The following is a 15,314-nucleotide window of genomic DNA, read 5'->3' as shown; positions in this document are numbered from 1 at the left end:
CCCCCCCCCCCCCCCCAGCTCTATGGGAATTGCATGCAATAACCGAGGACCCGCTTCCTAGCAGGGAACTTCCCCCTCGCCCTGCATCCCCCGGCGGCGGGGCTGCAGCCCCCTTACTTACCCCTCTGGCTTGCCTTCGGGACTTTGGGGGGGTTCCGCTTGCTCCCCACGACAGATCCTTCCCGTGGTTAGACAGAGCTCATTGCATCCCGCCGTTAATCACTGCCTGGAGAGGGGAGGTGGGGGGGGGTCCTTCCCTGCATGTCAGTCCAACTTGCCCGGCTTGCTAAGAAACCTCTGCTCTGCCTCGCAGCTGCCAGGGGGAGTGGGGGAGTGCATCTGGAAAAGGGGGGGTGGGGGTTAAAATGTTGATAAATCCACCAGCCTTGGTCTTCAGCTGTGTGCCATATAGTTTGGGGAGGGAGGAGGAGAGCTGGAGAGGGGGAAGGATGAGGTAGGGAAAGATGAAGATGACAGTGATGAATGGGGGGTGAAAGGGAAAAATTGATTGTACCCCAGGTTGCAATGGAATCGGATGGGCTTCCCCCTTCCCTCTCTCACACCATCAGGGGCTCAGCTGAGACTTTCCAGCATCACGGTGCAAGGGAAGCCGCTGAGCCTGATTTCTGAGAGGTTTGCACAACTGCAGCAAGAAGCCAAATCAAAAAGCCAATCTCTAAGCCTCCAAACTCCACGTCACCCTATCAGCTGGGAGCAAGAACTGCAACAGAATTACAAGCCATGCATATTTATTCTGCTGAATTGAGGGGGGATTTTCAGATTGTTTAAAGCAAATCGCAGCGAAACCACAGGCAAACCCCAGCCAAAATAAATAAAGGCAGACCAGCTGTCTTGCATTTAACACACACACACACTCTCTCTCTCTCTTCTTTCTAAGTACATTGACTTGACTTTGTACCCTGGGGGTGGGAGGAAGAGGGACAGAAGGAGTTCACCCTCAGATCAAAAGCTATGGATTGCACATCTTAAATGTGGTGTGGCTGCCAAACACATCTGAGAGATTAAATATAGCCAGGGAAATTGTATAGGTAGCTCAGCCCAGAGTATCCATTTGAAACTGCCTGCTTTGTTTTGTGGTCACAGAATCCTCCCAGTCCTCTCCCTACCCGAAGTCAAATAACAACTTGTAAGGAGGCAAGTCATTTTTAGGCTAAAAATATGTGGCCTCACAAGTTGCTATTTGACTTCAGTAAAAGATGACTGGGCTGGGTAGTTTCCACAACCACAGAAACAGAAGGATGGCTTTGAAATCGGTACAGGGCACAACATGTAAGTGCCTCTATTTTTGTCAGGCACAACCACAGCAGGTACAAGTAAACGTGTCTCCCATAAGATTTACTCTTTGGCATAGCTTTCCCTTATGCAAAGCATTATAAAGTCACAGTACTGTGCAGCAATGTCCTTAGACACTAAAGCATATGCAAGAGCAACCAGCTTTACTGTAGGATGATGTACTATTTCATTTTATAAAAGGAAGCTGTCTCTAGCTCTGTTATAACAAAGTGGTCCTGATAGCTCCCCTCTGCCTCTGGCTTGAAGCAGGAGCTTTTAGCTTTATTTCAAGGCTTAAATACTTGCACAAGTGCAAATTGCCCATGTCCAAAGTGCCTTTGCAGACTGACCCAAGAAAGCAGTGCCCCGGGGCATTATGAACAGGTTTCCAAACTATATAACTACTCTCCCTGCAGCTAGTTACAGCCGCAGTGGTGTAAGGGGAGAAAAGGACCAAGTCTCAGAGCAGCTGGTAGTTACAGGAATCTTGACCTACCGAAAGCTCTTATTTGATCTGGGTAACTTATGACACAAGCTCTGTAAGAGCAGAGGCAAATGGACATCAGTACCTGTAGAAGGCGATTTTCATCATCCTGAAGCACCTGACTGCCAGTCCATATCTTAGGTGAGGAGATCTTGCAAAAAAAATTATTGGCCCACGCAACCCTAGCATAACAGGATTTAAGGAAATGGGAAAATATTTGCTTCCTCTGGCCTGGCTGCTGATTTTTAATATACTCTGGGAAGACAGGAAATGGATGACCAGCAATGAGGATGTAGGCAAGGAAAGGCAGAGAAACCAGGAAAAATGGTCCCTACAGAAAAGATGAATTAATAGGAGATGGCTGCATAGGGAAGCAAGCAGAATGCAAAATGTCACAAAGGCACAGTTGTTATGAACCCTAACTGATACTTTTATCTTCATTTTCATATATTGATCATATTTTCTTATGTTGTCTTTTCTTGTATCACCCCACACACATACCAGATGCAGAGAGTTCTAATTATCTGCTTGTATTATGTGTGCAAAGGTAAAGGTACTCCCACCTCCCCCACAGTCTGCTCACACTCCACAGATAACCCAGCCCAACTCAACCCAGGCAGACTCAGAGAAACCTTGCAAGAATGCCTGAGCCATGCAAGGCTACCACTAAAGCGTGCTGTGGGAACATTACACAGGGAGTCAGACAGGCAGCAGGGGATGGCTGTAGACATGTCTGATGACTGAGTGACTTCAGGAAAGGTGAACAGCATTGCAACACACATGCACGCACAGACACACGCACATGCACACACACACACAGGCATGGCTCCTAAGAGCCTGTGGCTCTCTCTAGTGCAATTGGGAACCACAGCTTTTTATACCGCATGCACTAAATCTAGGGTTATTAGCATCGATACATGAAACTAGCAGTGTGGCATTACTCAATGATATCTGTGATGTCAGGGAAGGCTAGAATACTTCACCTAAGTCACTGGCAGCTGCATACATGGTCAGATTTCATTTTGTCTGTTCTGATGCGTGGTACCTGGGTCATGGCCAATGTCAGCTTTGGTGCCATTGTCAGTCATGTGACTGTTACTTGAATCATTCCTGAATTGTATAAGAATAGAAACAGTGCTAGTAGTTATCAGCCCTGGGCCATGACCATGAAGGAGGGCCCACTATTGGTAAAGGAAAGGATTTGTGGTTACGAAAGAGAACCTGCGGTCAAGGAGTATTAGTTTGTGATGACATCTGTGACACTGATTCAGAATGACTTGGCCAATATCCCCCAACCTTCTCATGCCCCTGTTTCTCATCTATAAAATGTGTGTATTAAAAAAGAGCAAGAGTTAGTTCAATGTCTTCAATTCCTAGGTAAGAAGTCTCCCCACAAGGGCAAGCTAAGGGGCTGTTCAGGCCTGCAACCCGTCTGTAGCGGTTACAGATAATTATTTTTATTTAATCCTAATGGAGAGGTGAGCTGGAGTTAAAGACTAGAAGTACAAACCACTTGTCAATGGGAGCAAGGCCTAGGGGCAACATATGTATTTACAGTTAACAATAGCGTAACATAGACACAGCTCATCATTGTATACAGATGTTTTATTTCACCTCTCATCTCCAACCCTGTGCATAAAGTTATGCCTAAAATGTGTAAGAAATGCTTGTGGGCATTTCCCTCTCTTTTTCCATTCCATATGGGCGTGAACCTATGCCTCTCAGTTTGTGAAGAAAATATTTAGCACAACAGGGAATATATTAAATATTTTATTCCTCAGTAATCTCAAGATGTGCATTCTTTTTACTAATGTGGGCAAGAAAGCATCCAAGCCTTTAAATAAAAAATGTTTCTTATTTATGTGAGACTTAGCCAATAAAATGCAAGTAGTTAAGCAACTGCACTGCACATGGCATTCCCACAGTACAGACTTAAATATTGTTTTTAAGTAAATACTGACTTTCAGTGCAGACCTCCAAAGGACTTCTCCTGTGCTACGTCACAAAGACCTGTTGAAAGATAAGCGGATACCAGTTTTACTGCATCAAGGAACATATACTTTTATCTTCATTTTCATATATTGATCATATTTTCTTATGTTGTCTTTTCTTCTATCACCCCCCACATGTACCAGATGCAGAGAGTTCTAATTATCTGCTTGTATTATGTGTACAAAGGTCAAATTAAATGTTTTAAGAAAACTTCCTGTCAACTCTACTTTCAGAAGAAAGACTATAGATATAACACATAAGATCCCACATTCAGTTACCTCCCAGATCAGTGCTGGCAGTATTAAAATGATGCAGTAGCCATGTCTTGCATTCAACAGCATGACTAATTCTATCCCAACTATACAACTGGTCCAATAAAAGGTATCACCCCATGTATTTGTTCTCATACACTCAAAAATTAAAGGCCACACTTAAACCTCAGGTGAGTTTTATTGGGATCTGGGGGTTTGTAAGAAATATCAGACTAGCCACACACACTCTTCTTTGAATCTTCTGGGCCAAGAAATGGTTTTTCTAACTCAACCCCTGATCTTAAAGCTCATCTGAATTCTTTCGTCCTATATCCACCTTATCTGTAATGAAGATGCTGCACCTAGAAGTTATTGTGAGCACCATTGTCAGCTAAAGAAAATTACCGTAATAGACTCCAGTTGACTTTCTCAAAGCACTGCCAGGGCAATGGCACCTACCAACAGAAAAACTGCAAGTTCTGGAAAAAAACAATGGGAGCAGAATGAACAAATAAGAAAGAACAGTTTTGTTTCTCTGTAATTCACCAGAGACTACATAATTACTGTTAAGGCTCTGATATGATTTCCATCCAAAAATATCAATCTGCCCCAGGCATTGTACTGTATTGGAGCTAAAACAAGCAAGTGAGCAAGGAAGATTCAACCACTGCTTGTCTACTCTGCAGTCAATTCCCCACCATCTTGCTTTTCTGCTCTCTTTTCCTCCTCAGAGTGATCTTAAACATACACTACCTGGACTCACTTCTTTTCCATTCAGTTAGTTTAAATGCAAGGGACCTTACTGCCCCTCGGACAGGGCACCAGTGACACCTACTGAAGTCAAAGGGAGTTACTTGTATCTCCTGGGGTTGCAAATCTCCCTTTTTCATTCTAAACTTGGCTTTGGTTCATCTGGATTTCGGTTTCATGCTATACAGTTCTCATACCTTTGGGGGTTTTTTTTCCCATTTGGCTTTCATTAGGTGTCTGTTCATGTTAGCATTGCAAAGGATGGAATAACATGGCATTTCTTAGTAGGATTTCAGTTGGAGAACCTTCAAATGCAGTACTACTTTGAGAAACGGCTGTTAAAAAAGGCAACATCTTCGTTTTGCCAGAATTCCTGAGCAAATTAACTCAGTTAACAGGTAAAATTATCATTATTCCAATGACCATCCTTGCAAATGTAGTCAAAGCTAGAAGAGGCAAAAAGGGCTCTTCACACACATCACCAGTAATAAAGGCCCTATAGCACAAATTGTACCCTGGGTGATACCCATGCTGTTCCACTGTCTTTTAATTATGTTCCCAGTGACAGCTGTGCAGCCCCATTGGGTTTGCACAAAATGAAAGCTTGTAAATGGAATTCTGTTGATGATGCACCAGGTGGCATAGAAAGTAGCTTGCTCTCACTCAGCTGGCTTGTTTCTGCGGGCTAGCCAGAGTAAAATCTTCTAGTCACTCAGATCAGCTGGCCTGGTTGCTGTGCGCATAGGGAGCAGACCTGATAACCGGTATTTCACAGCCCCTATTCAAAGCGGAACTGCAATTTGAGGGGTAATGTCCTTGTTTTAAGGTCTAACCATGGGTCACATATATTTATTTTTGCATGTAAGGATTGGTACAGGCTCTTTGTGTGACCATGTAAAAATGAACAACATGATAACTTAAGCAATTGATGTGACAAATGTGCCCTTCTCTGTGCTACCTTAAAGTAGCCATGTTCTCTATGCACGTGAATAAATGTATCTCCATACACATCAACAGTATTTCATTTTTATGACTGAAAAAGATGCGAGTCTTGCACAATATTCAGAAGATTGGTACATTTAGACTCTTGTGGGGTACTACAGGCACTCCTACATTTACTCCAGTGTAAAATGTCCATCTGCATGTCTAGGGACTGAAGACAGAAGCTGATGTTAGCTGTTCTAATGGTAGAAAAGGTAGCCTTTAAGTAACTTGGCAACCCCAGCTACTGTGCATTGCCCTTAGCTACAGTTGAGAAAGGTTTGAATGTCTGTGGCTAAGTCTGCCTCAGCAAAAGAGATCTGCCTACAGCTGGAAAAAGCCACATTTAAATAGTAATCAAGGCCAGAATTTTTAGCTATTCAGGTGCCTTAAAATAACAGAATAGCAGATCCGTTCGGGGCAATTCCAGGAATCCAGAAGAAGCAGTTTTAGATGTCTTCTAAATCTCACAGTGAGGCAGCTAGATGCCCAGGCACAGGCTCCTTTCATCTACCTTCTGGGGTGGAATGCCCCAAGGGAAGATGTTAAAAAATGACTGGTTGCTGTCTGAAATAAGATCCATGGGATCTCAGATGCAAATTGTCTGCACCTTTCATTCATTCCCTTGAGAAGATCTTACTTATGGAAACTGACTTTAGGTAGAGTGAAACCATATACACTAACTGATGCAGTTAGTGGACCTAGCAGGCAAAGAGCTGTATTTGGAGCTAAAAAGGGATGCTCTAGAGAATAGGTAGAAGGGGAAACAAAATAGGACTGAAAGCACTCACCAAAGTCATACAAAAGGGAACCCTGAAAACATAAGGAAACCTTCCTAAGAGGACTCTGGGTGAAAGAGAAAAGAGCTCTTGTATATATAGTCAGATTGTGTCACGCACTAATTCTATAGTCAACTGAAGGATCTTGCTCTACAAGTAGGACTCCATGGTTATAGATTCACAGATGTTAGAGGCGGAAGGAACCTCAGTAGGTCATTGAGTCTGACCCCCTACCCTGGGCATGCAAGAGCACTGGGGTCAGATGACCCCAGCTTAGGTGCTTGTCCAATCTCCTCTTGAAGACCCCCAAGGTAAGGGAGAGCACCACCTGCCTTGGAAGCCCATTCCAGATTCTGGCAACCCTTACTGTGAAGAAGTTCTTTCTAATGTCCAACCTAAATCTGCTCTCTGTCAATTTGTAGACATTGTTTCTAGTAACTCTGGGGGGTGCCCTAGTAAATAGAGCATCTCCTATTCCCTACTGCCCTCCCCTGATGAATTTATAGGCAGCCACAAGATCACCTCTCAGCCTTCTCCTGCAAAGGCTGAAGAGATCTGGGTCCCTTAGTTTGTCCTCATAGGGCCTTGCATGCAGGCCTCTGACCATACGAGAGGCCTCCTCTGGACCCTCTCAAGATTCTCCACATCCCTCTTGAAGTGTGGAGCCCAAAACTGAAGGCAGAACTCCAACTGTGGCCTGACCAGTGCTGCATAGAGGGGAAGCATCACCTCCCTGGACCTGTTCATCATGCATCTGCTAATGCATGATACAGTGCGGTTAGCCTTGTTGATCACTTCATCACATTGACGACTCATGTTCATCTTGGAGTCAACTATGTCTCCAAAATCTCTTCCCACTGCTGTGCTGCTGAGAAGGTCATCCTCCAGCCTGTAAGTGTGTTGGTGGTTCTTTTTGCCCAGGTGCAGCACTTTGCACCTGTCTTTTTTGAACTTTGTTGAACTGCAACCTATTTCATTCTGCCCATTTCCCAACCTGTCCAGATCTGCTTGGATCCGTTCCCTATCCTCTGCTGTGTTAACTTTGCCCCATAATTTGGTATCATCTGTGAACTTGGACAGGGTGCTCTCCATGCCCTCGTCCAAGTCACTGACAAAGACACTGAATAGCACCAGTCCAAGGACTGAGTCTTGTGGGACTCCACATCTTTCCAGGTTGATATCGACCCATCCACCACCACTCTCTGGGTGTGACCCCTAAGCCAATTTGCCACCCACCTGACCATGTACTCATCTACATCACAGCCTGTCAGTTTATTTACAAGAATAGAATGAGATACCTTATTGAAAGCCTTCTTAAAGTCTATGTAGATAACATCTACCTTGACTCCTGCATCTAAGCATTTTGTGACCTGGTCATAAAAAGAAACAAGGTTAGTCAATGAATCTGTGCTGATTTCCTTTCAGCCTTATTTCTCCTGCTGGGCTCCCACAAATGTGATCCTTAATGATTTTTTCCAGAGTTTTCACAAGGATAGAGGTGAGACTAACTGGCCTATAGTTTCTCAGTTCCTTCCTCCTCCCCTTCTTGAAAATAGGGACCACATTGGCCCTTTTCCAGTCCTCTAGGACCTGACTGGAGCACCATGAGTGCTTGAACAGCTGTGCCAGCAGCTCTGCTGTGACACTGGCCAATTCCTTCAGTACCCTTGGATGAAGTTCATCTGGACCTGCTGATTTGAACACATCTAGCCCCTCCAAGTGCCCCTTCACTAAATCTGCACTAACAGTTGGTGGACTGGTGTCCCTCCTGTGTCCGTCTATGATCCAACTGGAAGATTGGTCTTGGTCTGTATCTAGGAATACAGATGCAAATAACTCATTGAAGAGTAATATCATGAGGACCAAGAACATTAAGATCTTAATACTGCAAAAAGGCCACATACAAATATGAAGTTTCTTCTGGGAAATTTGCTGCTCTCCCAGGAGACCTATGAGTGTACAGACATTCCGGATTTTTCTCCCAGAACAAAAATGGCTGCTCCAAGAGAAACTCCTCCCCCCGCAGAAACAACCAGGGATAAATCATAGCCAAAAGACTTTCTCCTGGGAGAGTAAATGTCTGTACATGTTCTCTTTTCAGAGAAGCCACAACACAACCTTACAGCATCCTAAGGTGCTTTGCTCCTGCCCACCCTCTGGCTGTGCAGTACCAGCATTTCAAGCTGTCTGTTGTTTAACCCTCTCCAGGTAAGTTTTTCTACCAGGAAAACAAACCCTGGAGAATTCTCCCATATCATATGAAATGTGTACAAAGTATGCATCAGTTCACTGTCTGCTGCTAGTCCTCAGTGAAAATTGTTACAAGACAAACTGTGGTTACGTTTGCATGCTCTGTTCTCATTTATACCAAGAATACAAAGGCAGCTCAACAAGACTGATTAGAAGCTGAACAGGCCAATGGGTCAAAGGCCCGTTTGGGTTTCCCACTGAGATAGCTATATTACTGGAACTGTAGCTGAAGGTGAAAAGTGCCTAGAAGAGCTGGGCTTGAGCTTTAACAGGAAAGGAAATAGAATTGCAGAAGGTCCCTGTGACCAAAATAGGTACTGTTTATGAATACTGGCAAAGGCAAGAGTAAGAGGGAAAGGATAAGCAAGAAAGAGAAGATATTGAGCAATGGGGTAATCAGACAGACCAAAGGAAGATGCACAAGTGGCACAAGTGGCACCCAGTTTTAATCATCTAAGTTACCCAGTGGTACTGCACCCCACATAACAGCCTGATAGTGGGTACACGCCCAAGTGCCTCATGCCACCTACTGTTTCACCCTCCATGACTCCTTTTGGCCCTAGTATGCATGTTGGCAACTACTCAGTACTGCCCCAAGTGGATCCAACTCCTTTTACTTTCTGCTGCAATTTAATGTCACCATGGATGGATAGAGGTGTTGTGTAAACACCCCAAATTGTAAGTGTCCAAAAAACTCAACTAGCAACTGTTTGACACTGCTCTGAGTCAGGGGATGCCCACCTTGTTCCATCTGCCCATGATGGGGGGAGATACAAGAGGCCTAGGTTCTAGGCTGATCTTCCCCTTAGGAGATTTGAACACTAATTCCATGAATTAAGAGGCAGCATCCTAGCCACAGGTCAGGCAGGACTGAAAGCACCTTCCTGTTAATGCAAGGCCACTAGGTAGCCAAGAGGGAAAGGACCTCTATGACAGGAGGCAATCAAGTTGGAAGGAGTCTGACTCTATGACTCTGGCAGGTGGTGCTGCCCTAAGAAGTTGTGGAGGAGCAGGAGCAGATGGGGGAGGAGGGGAAGTGAAGTGGTGCAGATGCATTCCCCTCCCCCACTTCACTTGACCACACTGTGGGAGAAGCATTCGGAGACTTTTTTAAGTCCCCAAAACAAGTAGGAATCCCTACCTCCCTTCCCTTCCATGCTCAGTGGTACGCCCCTTACCCCTCACCTGTCCACCACTGCTGCTGTCTCTTGGTGCCTAGGGACAGAGAGGGAGGCCCCAGAGACACTCTTGCCTGCTCCAGTCTGACTCCCTGTGGGGTCAGGCTCAGTCAGGGACAGGGACAGCAGTGGGATGGGGCCTTCCCCCACCCCGTCTGGTTCCCCTGGTGTTTCTTGCCACTCCAAGAGCAAGAAGGAAAATGGAAACCCTCCTGCTACTCCTGCTGATTCTGGCTCCATGTGTAGCCCAGCTGTAGCAGGGCAAGAGCTGTTTGTAGCCACCTGGCTCATCTGGGGACAACAGCAGCAGCAGGTTGGGGAGAGGGAAATGGGAGGGGTAGACGAGGGGTGGGGTGGGGGGAAAGATTCTTACCTGCTTAAGGATCTTTAGAAAAAGTCCCTGGCTGCTACTTCTCCCATGAGGTTAGCCTGCCCTGATGTGTGGCAGGGGGAGCCTGGGAGCTGGGGGACAGCCCTCCCGCCATTACAGTGCAGGTTGCTGGTTCTGCATCACCCCTTCTGAAATTCTAGATCTGCCCATAGGGAGGAGAGAGCCCATGCTTCCAAAGTTTGTGCATTTTGCATTGCAGACTGTGGAAACAGCCTTGGGGCAGAAACCAGGCTTCTTCACAATGCTCCAGTTGCTTAGAACTCCCTCTGAACTAGATACCTGCACTTAAAAAGCTTTTTAGTGACAGTGCTCATTCCAAGTCTTCATGCAGGAAAGGCCTCTTTAAAGACTTGGCTGCCCAGAATCCCTAACATAAAGGGCTATGTATGTACCTGTGTTTGGGGAGAAGAAAAAAACCATGGTGCTCACAGTCAGGTCTGTCCCACAGTATGGTGGCTGAGGTGCTTTACCATGATGTAGGAGTTTTAAGTTCAAATTCCCTAAGGTTTGGTGGGGGAAGGGAAACCTAGTGCTCTAACCACTAAACAATTTATGATGGAAGGAGGAAGATCCTTATGCTGCTCCCTAAAGAGACGTTTATCTGTCAAGTCTGAAGTCATGCTCAGATATGTATACAGTCAGGGGAAGTATAATTCCAAGTAAATGGAGACGCCTTAGTGCAGGTTAAAATTTCCAATTGGAATGAATGGAGAGCACTGTGCCATCTGTGTAACTGAGGATCTGTCTCTGGGGACATCTCAGTAGTGCTCATTGAAATGAACTGGAGATCTCTGTGGTTCTGTAGGATTAAATAAACTGGGGGCATACAAGCTGTGTCCTCACTCCCCATGGAGAGTACAGGAGAACTACACATCTACACAGGCAGGAGAATTAGAAGGCTGCCCTGACTAGTTAGATTGTAGTCCCTGCTGGCAGCCATACATTAGATATCTAGTGGGTGAAAGGGTACTGACCCTTAAGAGTTTCTAGGACATTAGCACAAATAAAGCTTTCTATTCTGCCGCTGATTATTGGAAGCTGTGTGGTATGTAGATTGTTTGCTGTATAACAGAGTATAGAAAGAGTATACAAGAATGGGGTGAAGAGTAAAAAGCTGCAGAATACTCCTGCCAGCTGACCTGGGACAAGACTGGTAAAGTCACACGTTACTAGATGAAGGAATAATATTTTATTTTTAACGGAATTTTATTTAAAATAGGTTTTCCCCAATATATTGGTCACCAACTAAGGATGGCAATTAGGGAAACTTCTCTAGATGCACTGATTTATAATTCCACTTTTTATGACATCTTAGAGTAATACCTCATCTTTACCTCCATTACAAGTCAAAATGTCAGTTGTTTGAGCGCTTTTATACCTCATATAAAATCAAATAAAATAAAGACCAAAGAATATAGCAACTGATACCTTGCTTCCTCTCGCTCAGAAATAAATAGACCTCAGTAGACCAAACAGGTTTGTAATGTTGTTAAACAGATAATATAATGGAATAGACATCTATAGATAAGTCATCAAAATCCTATGTGTTCTCATAGCTGTGTTACAAAGGTCTAGCAGAGGATTTGGGTCCCAAGCTTGTCAATTTATTCAATAATTTCATTCAAAACATTTTGAATTACAATATGAATGTGAACAGATGGTATTTAATTAATTTTGAAACCCAGCAAACACAAAACTGAAAGCAACCTATTTTCCTCTTAAACTCTGATACCAAGATATTGGCTAGTTCAGATACTGTATTGTTGGTACTAAATCAAGAGAATTCCACTTTTCTAAACTTAATTAAGCAACCTATTTACCCAGTGTTGCTAACATCCATGCCATGTACAAACAGATTTGCTTCTCAGTACCTTCTCCAAACGCTTCCCTTCTTCAAATCTGATTTCCATCAAGGTTCCAGATATGTTGCTATAATCTCAATTTTTTTTTACTAATAGGCTAAGTGCTGCTGCCACTATTTATTAGGGAACACAAAGGGATTACTGTATATTGTGGATTAGCAGGTAATAGATGGCACCTGAAATTCTCAATATATTTGGCTCAGGCATAAAATAACTGAGTACAGGGTTGTTCCTTGATGAAGAGAAAGTCTTTGAATAGGTTGAATGCTACTATTTAAAAGGATGTTTGATGGCATGCTAACAGAAAAAAAACAGTTAGGAAATTAATGGAATCATCTAATTGACCCAGTCCAATAATACTCTTCTGAGTGTATGAAAGTTTAAGCATGTGAAATTTCAGAGTGGAAGGTCTCAGAACTTAGGGGTAGCATCAAACAACACTTCAGGCTTGATAGCATGTTGCAATAGGGATAACGATACACTCTGGATAAAGATGGAACAAGAATTTACTCCTGCCTTAAAGTTAATATATATATATTTTTTAGCAAATTAGATGCAACCAGTTCACAAGGCTTCCTATTAACAGATTGTCTGACTTTTAAAATCCAGGACTAAAGGAGAGACTGCTCTGTCTTTGCCCGTGAACAATAAGATACCCTCCATGCTTCCCTCTAAAAGACCCCTAACTCCTTTGTATTAGAAATGGAGGAAGCTGTCCTGCAAAGACAATTAAAGTTAAGTAATAATTACAGTTAACAGTTAATTAAAGGGGAGAAAATAATGAATGTGGAGCCTTTCAGAAAATATTCAGTAAGTCATGTACTGATATTTCAGTCACTATAGTTAAAACACTTTAGGCCTGTAAGCACCTAATCATTTTTATCAGGATGTGGCTGTAGTACATCAGTTTCCTTGCTGGTAAGTAGTCTGGTTTATAACATTGAATTAGTTTACCCTTCTAAGCCCTGAATCAGGTAAAGCAGTTAAGCACAGCATGTGGGTATGCAGGTGCTTCACTGAATTGAGACCCCCTTCTCAAGAAGCAATTTTCTACTGTGGGCAATTTAGCCATATAGAAAAAGTGAGAAGACCATGTTTTCTGGAATAAGGAAAGTCCAAACAAAATCCGATCTTTAACCCACCACAGGTCACAGCTCTTTCTGTAGAATATAGGTGTCCTCCATCCCCTTGACTGTCAGGTTTCATGTCATCTGTGAAGAGCCAGCACTTGATGTAACGGAGTCTAATTCATTTTCACTGTCTTCTCCATCTCATTCAGAAGGTGAAAAGGAGACTTACAGTGAATGGAGACTAGCGAGAAAAAACCCTGGCTGTCCCAGAGCTGGTATGAGGACTCTACACCAACTTGACTCCTATCCCTAGCAGGGAGAATCTGTTTTTATAGCTATCATAGGTCTATGTGGTTGAAATGTTCCTTTGACTTTTTATATGTAAAATTTTTTGAATCAAATAGTTTCCAGGATACACAAAACAGTGATAAGAACCAAGCTAATGATAATGATGGTTAGTAGATTGTAATAAGTGATACTGAACTTGTGATTTGATTCTGGTGAATAACAGCACTGAAGTGTGATTTATTAAATAAAACATTGGATCTTCATTAGAGTGTGTGTAACAGGGAGCCTAGGGCTCCTATTACTTTGAGAGAGAGACTGCAGCAGCTAGAGTCCAGGCAGCTAAACAGGCCAGCAGTAGGAAAGGAAGCAGAAAGGAAACACTGCTGCATAAGCAATAAATTCCCCTTTTCCTTGCTGAGTAACACCTGCAGCCAGTCATGAGAACACTGCCCAGAATGGGCTGGCATCAAAAGAATAGGCAATTAGGAACAAAAGGCTAGGCGTGCCTAATGCAGTGCTACCTGCCCTGCAGTAGTGCAATAAAGCAGAGCTCTGTTTTAGGCAGTAAAGATGCTGCTAAAACAACAGGTGTAAGCTGCCTTGGAGGCCAGCCATCAGGCCCTGATGAGAAATCCCTACAGGCAACTGGGGGAAGTTAGTTGACCAAAAAAGGGCAAGGCCTGGGGTGGCATATAAATCCAGTGCCTGACCCAGGACATGCATCCTGACCCTGGAGACTGCAAAGAAAGGAGCTCTAAAATAGAAGAGATGCAGAGGAGTGCCTAATGGACACTTGGGCTATCTTAGGCTGGGGAGGCAGAATGCTACTGACTTAAAGGAAAATATGACTCAAGGGAGGTTATATGGGCCAGCTGAGGCATCGCTGTTTGGGTTAAGGAACCGTGAGGAATTTGTGTTATAGCCAAAGAGACTTATTCTTGTGTTACAGTTGTAGCTGGCAGGTTGGATTGGGGTTAGCAGGGGTGGCAGGAGGTCCCAGAGAGGCACATAAGGCTTGAGCCTGCTGGGGGCAGGGAGCAAGCTGTAGTATAGCCTGAGAGGACAAGAACTGGGTCAGGGGCCAAGTAAATGAGAGAGAGACATGGAGATAGGGCCAGGGATCCAGTATCTGAGAGAGGCAGAAACAGGACCAAGGGCTTAATGCCTGAGAGAGTCAGAGCCAGGGTTAGAGACCCTAAGAGGGGCAGAGGCTAAGGCCAGGGGGCCCAGCAGCCCAGGAAGGGCAGAGACTGCTTAGGACACTGAAGTCCGCCAAAGTATGAGACTAGGTGCCCACTGAATTGATTGGGAACATCTGCAAGGCATAGGCATGACTGAAGGGGAGGTTGGGAACCATGAATAGCCCAAAAAGGGAAGAGGTGCCCTAGGGGCATGACAGGTCAGGAAGGCCAACATAGAGTGAGGAGTGGATTGGGACCAGTAGGGACTGGGAGGAACCCGCTGGTGGGAGGACAAAGTGGAGCTCACTCTAGGCCCCTTGGGCAGTTTCCCTTTTCACAAGTAATTAAGAACATCAAGGCTTGGCAGGGAGGGAGGGAGGGAGGGAACCAACCCTAGAGACAAGCTGGGCAGGAGCTGTGGACCCACCAGGGTGCGTTGTGGCCCCACCTGGGGATGTGGTCCTGTTAAAGTGTGTCCTCCTATTTTATTTAATCAGCTTCTCCTAAAATAGTCTGCCTCTCATAAAACATTTTCTCAACTTACAAACAAGCATTTTAATACTT

The 15,314-nt window shown here is 44.3% G+C and overlaps 1 protein-coding gene across 2 annotated transcripts in view; it reads right to left on the bottom strand.

The window, feature by feature from the left end:
- SLC8A3 (solute carrier family 8 member A3) overlaps positions 1-741 on the bottom strand; it is a 270,725-nt gene extending 269,984 nt beyond the window's left edge. The window contains exons 1-2 of one of the 2 annotated variants that reach the window (XM_019519149.1): positions 515-741; positions 122-339 (exon numbers count right to left, since the gene is read on the bottom strand). The gene's annotated coding sequence lies outside the window, so the exon portion shown is untranslated. The remainder of the gene's footprint in view (positions 1-121; positions 340-514) is intronic. The other variant, XM_019519150.1, reaches the window with a different exon arrangement.
- Positions 742-15,314: the final 14,573 nt, after the last annotated feature.

This window comes from Gavialis gangeticus, unplaced genomic scaffold (assembly GCF_001723915.1).
Source record: "Gavialis gangeticus isolate Ggan-Ray unplaced genomic scaffold, GavGan_comp1, whole genome shotgun sequence".
Lineage (NCBI taxonomy): Eukaryota > Metazoa > Chordata > Crocodylia > Gavialidae > Gavialis > Gavialis gangeticus.
Note: the sequence above shows the minus strand (reverse complement) of the source record. Positions and strands in the feature narration are given on the sequence as shown.